We start from the raw sequence: 7,754 nt of genomic DNA, 5'->3' as shown, positions 1-7,754 counted from the left end.
GTTCATAGAACGCTTGTTGCTGGTAATTACCCTGTGTAAACAGGGCAGCGATCAGCAGATGAACAAGCAAACGCTTATTCATCTGCTGATCATATTGTTTTAAAAAAGTAAAATAACGTTGTTGGCAGCACATCTCCCAGTGTAAACAGGGAGACGAGCTGCCGACTGGATAATAATGTATGGGGATGAGCGATTGGAGTAACGAGCGCTCGTCCCCATCCATAGCTCCGTGTGACAGGAGCAAATGAGCACCGATCAACGAGCTGTCTCGTTGATCGGCGCTCGTTTACACGGCCCAGGACGGGACGTGTAGGAGGACCTTAAGGACTCATGCATACGACCGTAGCAATGTGCACGGCCGTGATTTTCGAGTCGGACGGCCGCGGAGTCACCCGCTGGTCGCCAGGAAATCGTGGGTCGTGCACATGGCCGCATGCATTAATTTCTATGAGCCTGGCCTGCAAAAACGGCTGTAATAAGACATCGCCGTTCTTTTTGTGGTCCAGGCTCCTGGCCATGCACGGACCGTGGAAACCACGGTCGTGTGCATGGGCCCATTGAAATGAATGGGGCCGCAATTGACCCGCAGATTTACATTAATCATCAGGATATCAGATCACCATGGTTCTATGGTAATCTACGGTGTGTGCAGGTCTTGTAGCCATATTACGAATTTTAAAATCGGGAGGCATGTGGATGACCCTAATATAAGGACACTGTTTTGGGAGCTTGGTTATATAGGTAGTCTGTGACTGGCAAGTGCAGGCGTCCAATATTAGGGCCAATGCCTATAAACGCTGACACTTTAACATAATCTTACATCTGCCCCAAAACCTTAGCAAATGAACAATTAATTTAAGACACGTTGCAGGTTTTTGTACCTCTCACATCTTCTTGCCTTACACGGTGAGGCAGTACAGGGCAGGAAACTATGAAAAACACTACTTAGACCAACACATTTCATATTCCAATAAGGAGTATGGATGTAAATTATAGGCTACTAGTTTATTAAATGCATCTACTTTAACATTAAGTTACTGTAAGCAAACTAAAGAGTGTGACGATGTTATCTTGAGCGGTCAGTCACAGATAAGCTCTAGTCTTAAAATCTCCCGCATCCTGAACTTTCTAGTGCACTTACCTTTCTCCATCGGGCTGCTCATAGTCTGTTTAGCGGAAAGTTTAAGGGTAGGATCATATAGGGCAGATACCCTGCATAAAAGTACACAGCGTATCCATCCTGGGGAAAAAAATCAGGGAGTTCTGCCAGAAAAACCGCACCGAATTGTGGTGCAATTTTTCAGGCAGCTGGTCTGCTGCAGAAATCCTGCGGGAATAAAAAAAAACTAAAAACTTTAGACTTCTCACTGGCCATAGTCATGGCGACACTCTGTTCTGAGCTGAGGCTGTAGTACATGTGACCGCTGCAACCTTTGATTGGCTGCAGCAGTCACATGGGATGAAACATCATCCCAGGAGGCCAGGCTGCACACAGAATAGAGGATCGCGTCTCTAGGACTACTGCCGGGGGTGTTTAAGTTTTTTTTTTTTTTTTATTTGAAATTTTTTTTTTAGCTTTCTTCTCATTTCCGATTTTTGCGGCAGAATCACAGCGTTTCTACCGCTCAAGTCCCAACACATTGCTCGTTGTTGCGGGTTTTACATCACCATTGAATTCAATGGTGAAAACATGCAACAGAAGAGAAGCGATTCCACAGAATAAATTAATATGTTGTGTATTAAAATACTGCACCACAGGTCAATTTATGAATGGTTTCTCGGCTGATTTTTTTTTTTTACCCTTTCAGCACCGTGCACAGCCCTCCACTCACCTGGAGATGTGGGGAAGCACGACCGGAGATTTTCTTACCATGCCCCTCACTTGCTACAAGGTTTTAAGGGTAGGAACACACACAGCAGATACACTACGGATTTTTGGCAACAGAAGGCATTTTGGAAAATCCGCAGAATGGTATAATAGCAGCAGTGTGGATGAGATTTGAACAAATCTCATCCACACACAGCGGAAAAAGATTGATTACTTACCAATAATCGTTTTTTTATGAACCTGACCGCAGCCCTGGAGAGACATCTCATTCGCTGGACAGGAAGCCTGATGATATAAAAAAAAGGACACGCCTCTCCACCCAACCAGTCAGGTTTTGTCCTCCGGATGGGATTGTCATGAGGTCAAGACACACTCTCCAGGATTGCAGACCCTCTAGCAGGTACTGACCTGTGTTCCTAAGGGTATTCTGAAGATGTAAGACTCTTAGGGAGCAACCTTAATCTGGGGCTGGTCACTCCCTCCTTTCCCGGTCACTGCTTCCCTCTACGGAGGTGATAAGGTCCTTCCGTGGGTGGGGTCTCCTCTGGGGGAGAGGCTTCTCCTGGGGTCAGGCCTGGCTCCAGTTTGCAATTTTCGGAGCCAGTACTCATGGCCCAGTGTCTTGCTGCTTCCAGCGCACTGCAGTGACTACTTCCGGTCATGGGCGCACCTCACTTCTGGCAGAGGTGACACACATACATCCCAGGAAGCAGTGTAGCGCGTCGTAGCCAGGGAGCCTCCCCAGACAATCCTAGGCCTATTTCAAGCCTGAACCAAGATGGCTCCTTTTCCAACTAAGGAACCAGCATGGAAGCTCCAGGAGGAGCAGCAGGACGCGCTGAACGGTTGGACCCAGCAAGATCCTCCAGTACGGTACTTTGAGCGGTATGGGATCTTCTAGGAAACATGGTAGGACAAGCAACCTTTTTCATTATTAATCTTGTCCTTCCTTTGTATATTACCTGTTTCTAAGGTCAGCGGGGCTCCCAGGAATAAGTTGGACAAAACTCATAACCGAGAATGTGACATGTGTAACAGGAACTAGCCGCTTCATATCCGAAACGTTTATGCCAGTTCTGTTCAGATAAGATACTTGCAGAGGACTTCCCTAGTCTTACCACCAGCATCAAGGATCTGGTACGAACCGAGGTTAGGAATTCCCTTAAAGCTTTTAAAAAGAAGCATGACCTTCCTAGTACGTCGTCTGGTGAGACAAGACATGGCCTCGGTGTATCTGACTCTTCCACTCAGAGGCCTAGCTAGGTTCTCCAGCACCTGGGGTAAAGAGTTTGCCCCCCCACCCATGAACCTCTTTCCAGACATCTTCATCCCCCTCACCATGTTTGTTTTCCCTACCAATCAATCAGGTGTCATTTTTTTCCACTTTTTTTTTTTTGTGTAACTTGCGCATACATTCTATACAGCACCAGAACCAAGCTCTGTACATATATACAGCACCAGAACAAAGCTCTGTACATATATACAGCACCAGAACAAAGCTCTGTACATATATACAGCACCAGAACAAAGCTCTGTACATATATACAGCACCAGAACAAGGCTCTGTACATATATACAGCACCAGAACAAAGCTCTGTACATATATACAGCACCAGAACAAAGCTCTGTACATATATACAGCACCAGAACCAAGCTCTGTGCATATATACGACTCCAGAACCAAGCTCAGTACATGTATATGCGACTCCAGAACCAAGCTCAGTACATGTATATACGACTCCAGAACCAAGCTCCGTACATGTGACTCCGGAACCAAGCTCCATACATGTGACTCCGGAACCAAACTCCGTACATGTGACTCCGGAACCAAGCTCCGTACATGTGACTCCGGAACCAAGCTCCGTACATGTGCCTCCGGAACCAAGCTCCGTACATGTGCCTCCGGAACCAAGCTCCGTACATGTGCCTCCGGAACCAAGCTCCGTACATGTGCCTCCGGAACCAAGCTCCGTACATGTGTCTCCGGAACCAAGCTCCGTACATGTGCCTCCGGAACCAAGCTCCGTACATGTGCCTCCGGAACCAAGCTCCGTACATGTGCCTCCGGAACCAAGCTCCGTACATGTGCCTCCGGAACCAAGCTCCGTACATGTGTCTCCGGAACCAAGCTCCGTACATGTGTCTCCGGAACCAAGCTCCGTACATGTGTCTCCGGAACCAAGCTCCGTACATGTGTCTCCGGAACCAAGCTCCGTACATGTGTCTCCGGAACCAAGCTCCGTACATGTGTCTCCGGAACCAAGCTCCGTACATGTGTCTCCGGAACCAAGCTCCGTACATGTGTCTCCGGAACCAAGCTCCGTACATGTGTCTCCGGAACCAAGCTCCGTGTGTGTGTGTGTGTGTGTGTGTGTGTATGTGTATATATATATATATATATATATATATATAATATATATACATACACACATATATATACATATATATATATATATATATATATATATATATATACACACACACACAACTCCGGAACCACGCTCGGTACGTTTTACACTGCACCGGAACCACGCTCGGTACGTTTTACACTGCACCGGAACCACGCTCGGTACGTTTTACACTGCACCGGAACCACGCTCGGTACGTTTTACACTGCACCGGAACCACGCTCGGTATTTTCTCACTAAAGGGAAAAGACAATCAGGTAGTAGACTTTTTGAACAGAAAAGAGTTGCTACACTCAGAATGGTCCCTAAACCAGAATGTCTTCCGTATGATAGTTGCCAGGTGGGGGATTGATCCATAGATCTTTTTGCTACCAGGGAAAACAGGAAAGTGTTCAAATTCTTCTCCCTAGACCCCAGGGACAATCCTGTAGCCATAGAAGTTCTCTCCCAGTGTTGGAGTCAGGAGCGGGGTTATGCTTTTTCCCCCTCTCTGTCTACTACCAAGAGTGTTAAAAAAAAATCAGGGAGGACAGGGCCTCGGTCATCTTAATCACCCCCTTTTGGCCAAAAAGACCATCGTTCACTTGGCTGAGGAAGCTGTCCTTAGCTCAACCATAGATACTCAGACAAACCAGATTTCCTGTCCCAAGGGCCAGTGGTATATCCCAGCAACACCAGGCTGCATCTTACAGCATGGAGACTGAAAGGATGATTCTCAGAGCGGTATTTCAGAAACAATTTTTTCGACATTATTGGCAAGTAGGAAATGGGTTACCTCAAAAATATATTTAAGGGTCTGGAAAGCTTTTCTTTCCTTTACAGAAATTGATATAAATCCCTTAACAGATCCTGATATAACCTTGATTCTAGATTTTCTCTAGGCCGGGCTGATCAAAAATCTCAAGCCTAATACGCTAATGGTACAAATTTCTGCTCTAAGCGCCTTTAATGACTTCAAGTTAGCGGAACACCCCTGGATCAGGAGGTTCCTGATAGCAGCCTCAAGGATAAGACCTCTAATAAAATCTTCAGTTCCACCCTGGGACTATAAACTTACTGCCATCATGGGTTCATCCTTGTCCATCAAGTTTGTCACTCTAAAGATGGCCTTTTTTTACTAGCGGTTACCACCACCCGTAGCGTAAATAAAAGTCAAGCACTCTCGGCCTTTCCTCCTTACACTTTTTGGTGTTGGAGCATAGGGTAATTATGAAGACCTTACCAGGGTTCTTCCCAAAGGTGATTTCCCCCTTCCATCAAGATCAGGAAATTCTTCTTCCCTCCTTCTGTGACTCCCCAAAAAATCCAAAGTAGCCGGAGTTTAATTTCTTAGATTTGAGGAGGTGTTTAGTCCACTACGTAGAGGTCACAAAGGACTGGTGGTCTTCAGAGAATCTTTTTGTTCAATTTCAGGGTCCAAATAGGGTTTCTGCAGCTAGCAGGCCAACAATAGCAAGGTGGCTTAAACGGGCCTTAGTTTATTTTGGCCAGAACATTAATCCCCCAGAATTCTTTGGAGCTCATTCTACTATAGTCGTATCCACTTCATTGGAAGAAAAAAACTAACTCTTCTCTTGACCAGATTTGTAAGGCGGCTACATGGAGTACACCTTTATTAAGCATTATAGGTTACAGCTGCATTCAGCCACTGACCTGGCTTTTGGTAGGAAAGTTCTACAAGCAGTAGTCCCACCCTAAAACTTGGTGTTCTATTTTACATCTCCAGGGGTGCTGTCATAGGTGATAGGGTAAAAGATTGATTACTAAGGGTATGTTCACACGATGAGAGGCATTTACATGTGAAAAGACAGACTGTTAACAGCTGCCTCGTTTCACACGTAAATGCTCCTCCTCGTAATTTACGAGGCGTCTGAGACGCTCTGAGACGCTCCTAAATCTTGAGCTGTGCTTCATTGAGTTCAATGAAGAACAGCTCAAATTACGTGGCAAAGAAGTGCCCTGCACTTCTTTGCCGAGGCAGTCAATTTACGCGTCGTCGTTTGACAGCTGTCAAACGACGACGCGTAAATTACAGGTCGTCTGCACAGTACGTCGGCAAACCCATTCAAATGAATGGGCAGATGTTTGCCGACGTATTGTAGCCCTATTTTCAGACGTAAAACGAGGCATAATACGCCTCGTTTACGTCTGAAAATAGGTCGTGTGAACCCAGCCTTACCGGTAATCGGTTTTTCATGAACCTATGACAGCACACCCTTAGTTTCTCCCACTTCAGTTACTTCCTTTCATAGATGAACAGATCTAAGGATCAATGGGAGATTCGGATGGAATGTCTTTGTATTTAGTGTATATGTATGTATATACATATATATGTGTCACTCTCTTTCTCATCCTGAGTTCTTCCTAAAGACTGGGTGTGTGGAGAGGCATGTCCTTTTTTTTATATCACCAGGCTTCCTATCCAGCGAATGGGATGTGTTTCCAGGGGTGCTGTCATATGTTCATGAAGAACCAATTATTGGTAAGTAATCAATCTTTCCACTGTGTGTGGATGAGATTTATTCAAATCTCATCCACACTGCTGCTATTGTACTACGCTGCGGATTTTCAGCAATGCATTCTGTTGCCGAAAATCCGCGTGTATCCCCCGTTGTCTGTCTGTCCTAATGTTAAAGCATTGCAGCAAGTGTGGGGCATGGTAAGAAATCTCCGGTCGTGCTTCTCCACATCTCCAGGTGAGGGGAGGGCTGTGCACTGTGGGGACAGAGCTGCGTACTGACAGACACATGCGGGTGCTATGAACAGGATTGCGGTAGGGGTGAAGATAGTAAGATAAGTATAATATAAGAATGTGTCTCCTGAAAGGGAAAACCAGGTGTCTCATGACTGGAGGAAGTAGAGGTGCGGTAGTGCGTCTGACTCCAAATCAGAAGTCTGCCTGCTCCAATCAAGTCGGTGTCAAGTTTTTAGTTTTTTTTTTACTACGTCCTATTATGTCAGTATTAATGCTAATACGAATTTCTCTCATCCATTCAAGGGCTCTTATACAAGAATGTTATTGAAGCAGCATGACAAAGGCCAAAAGGACACTCTTTTGGCCTCCGTTGGATAATATGGGCCTATGGTTGCATTCAGCATACACCGAACGTGTTCACATAGGCTTTGTTCACATCATGCTAAGAATGGTGTGTTTAGTCAGGCCTGTTGGGGATAATACACCTCCTAGTAACAAATGAGAAAAAGCAGCCTTCTACAGACCTCGTGGCGCAACGGTAGCGCGTATGACTCCAGTTCAGAAGGCTGCGTGTTCAAATCACGTCGGGGTCAAGTTTTTTTTTTTTGTTTTTTTTTTGCTACGTTGTAGTAATTTGTCAGCAGCAACGCCAATGTAGATTTTTCTCATCCATTAGAGGGCTTTTATACAAGGATCTTTTTGAAGCAGTGTGTTTGGTTTTCCACTGTTAATCCTCACACTCCCTGGATGCTGTTTTCCTTTGACTGACAAGTAACATGCAGTTCCTTTGTATGTGACGGGTTATAACTGACTAATCTTGCAG

The 7,754-nt window shown here is 45.6% G+C and overlaps 1 non-coding gene across 1 annotated transcript; it reads left to right on the top strand.

Moving 5' to 3' along the window:
• The first annotated feature begins 7,452 nt into the window (after nt 1–7,452).
• On the top strand, nt 7,453–7,524 carry TRNAW-CCA (transfer RNA tryptophan (anticodon CCA)). Its single transcript has one exon. It is a non-coding gene; the product is annotated as a tRNA-Trp (tRNA).
• The last annotated feature ends 230 nt before the right edge of the window (nt 7,525–7,754 follow it).

The sequence above is a fragment of the Rhinoderma darwinii genome, chromosome 2, assembly GCF_050947455.1.
Source record: "Rhinoderma darwinii isolate aRhiDar2 chromosome 2, aRhiDar2.hap1, whole genome shotgun sequence".
Taxonomy (NCBI): domain Eukaryota; kingdom Metazoa; phylum Chordata; class Amphibia; order Anura; family Rhinodermatidae; genus Rhinoderma; species Rhinoderma darwinii.
Note: the sequence above shows the minus strand (reverse complement) of the source record. Positions and strands in the feature narration are given on the sequence as shown.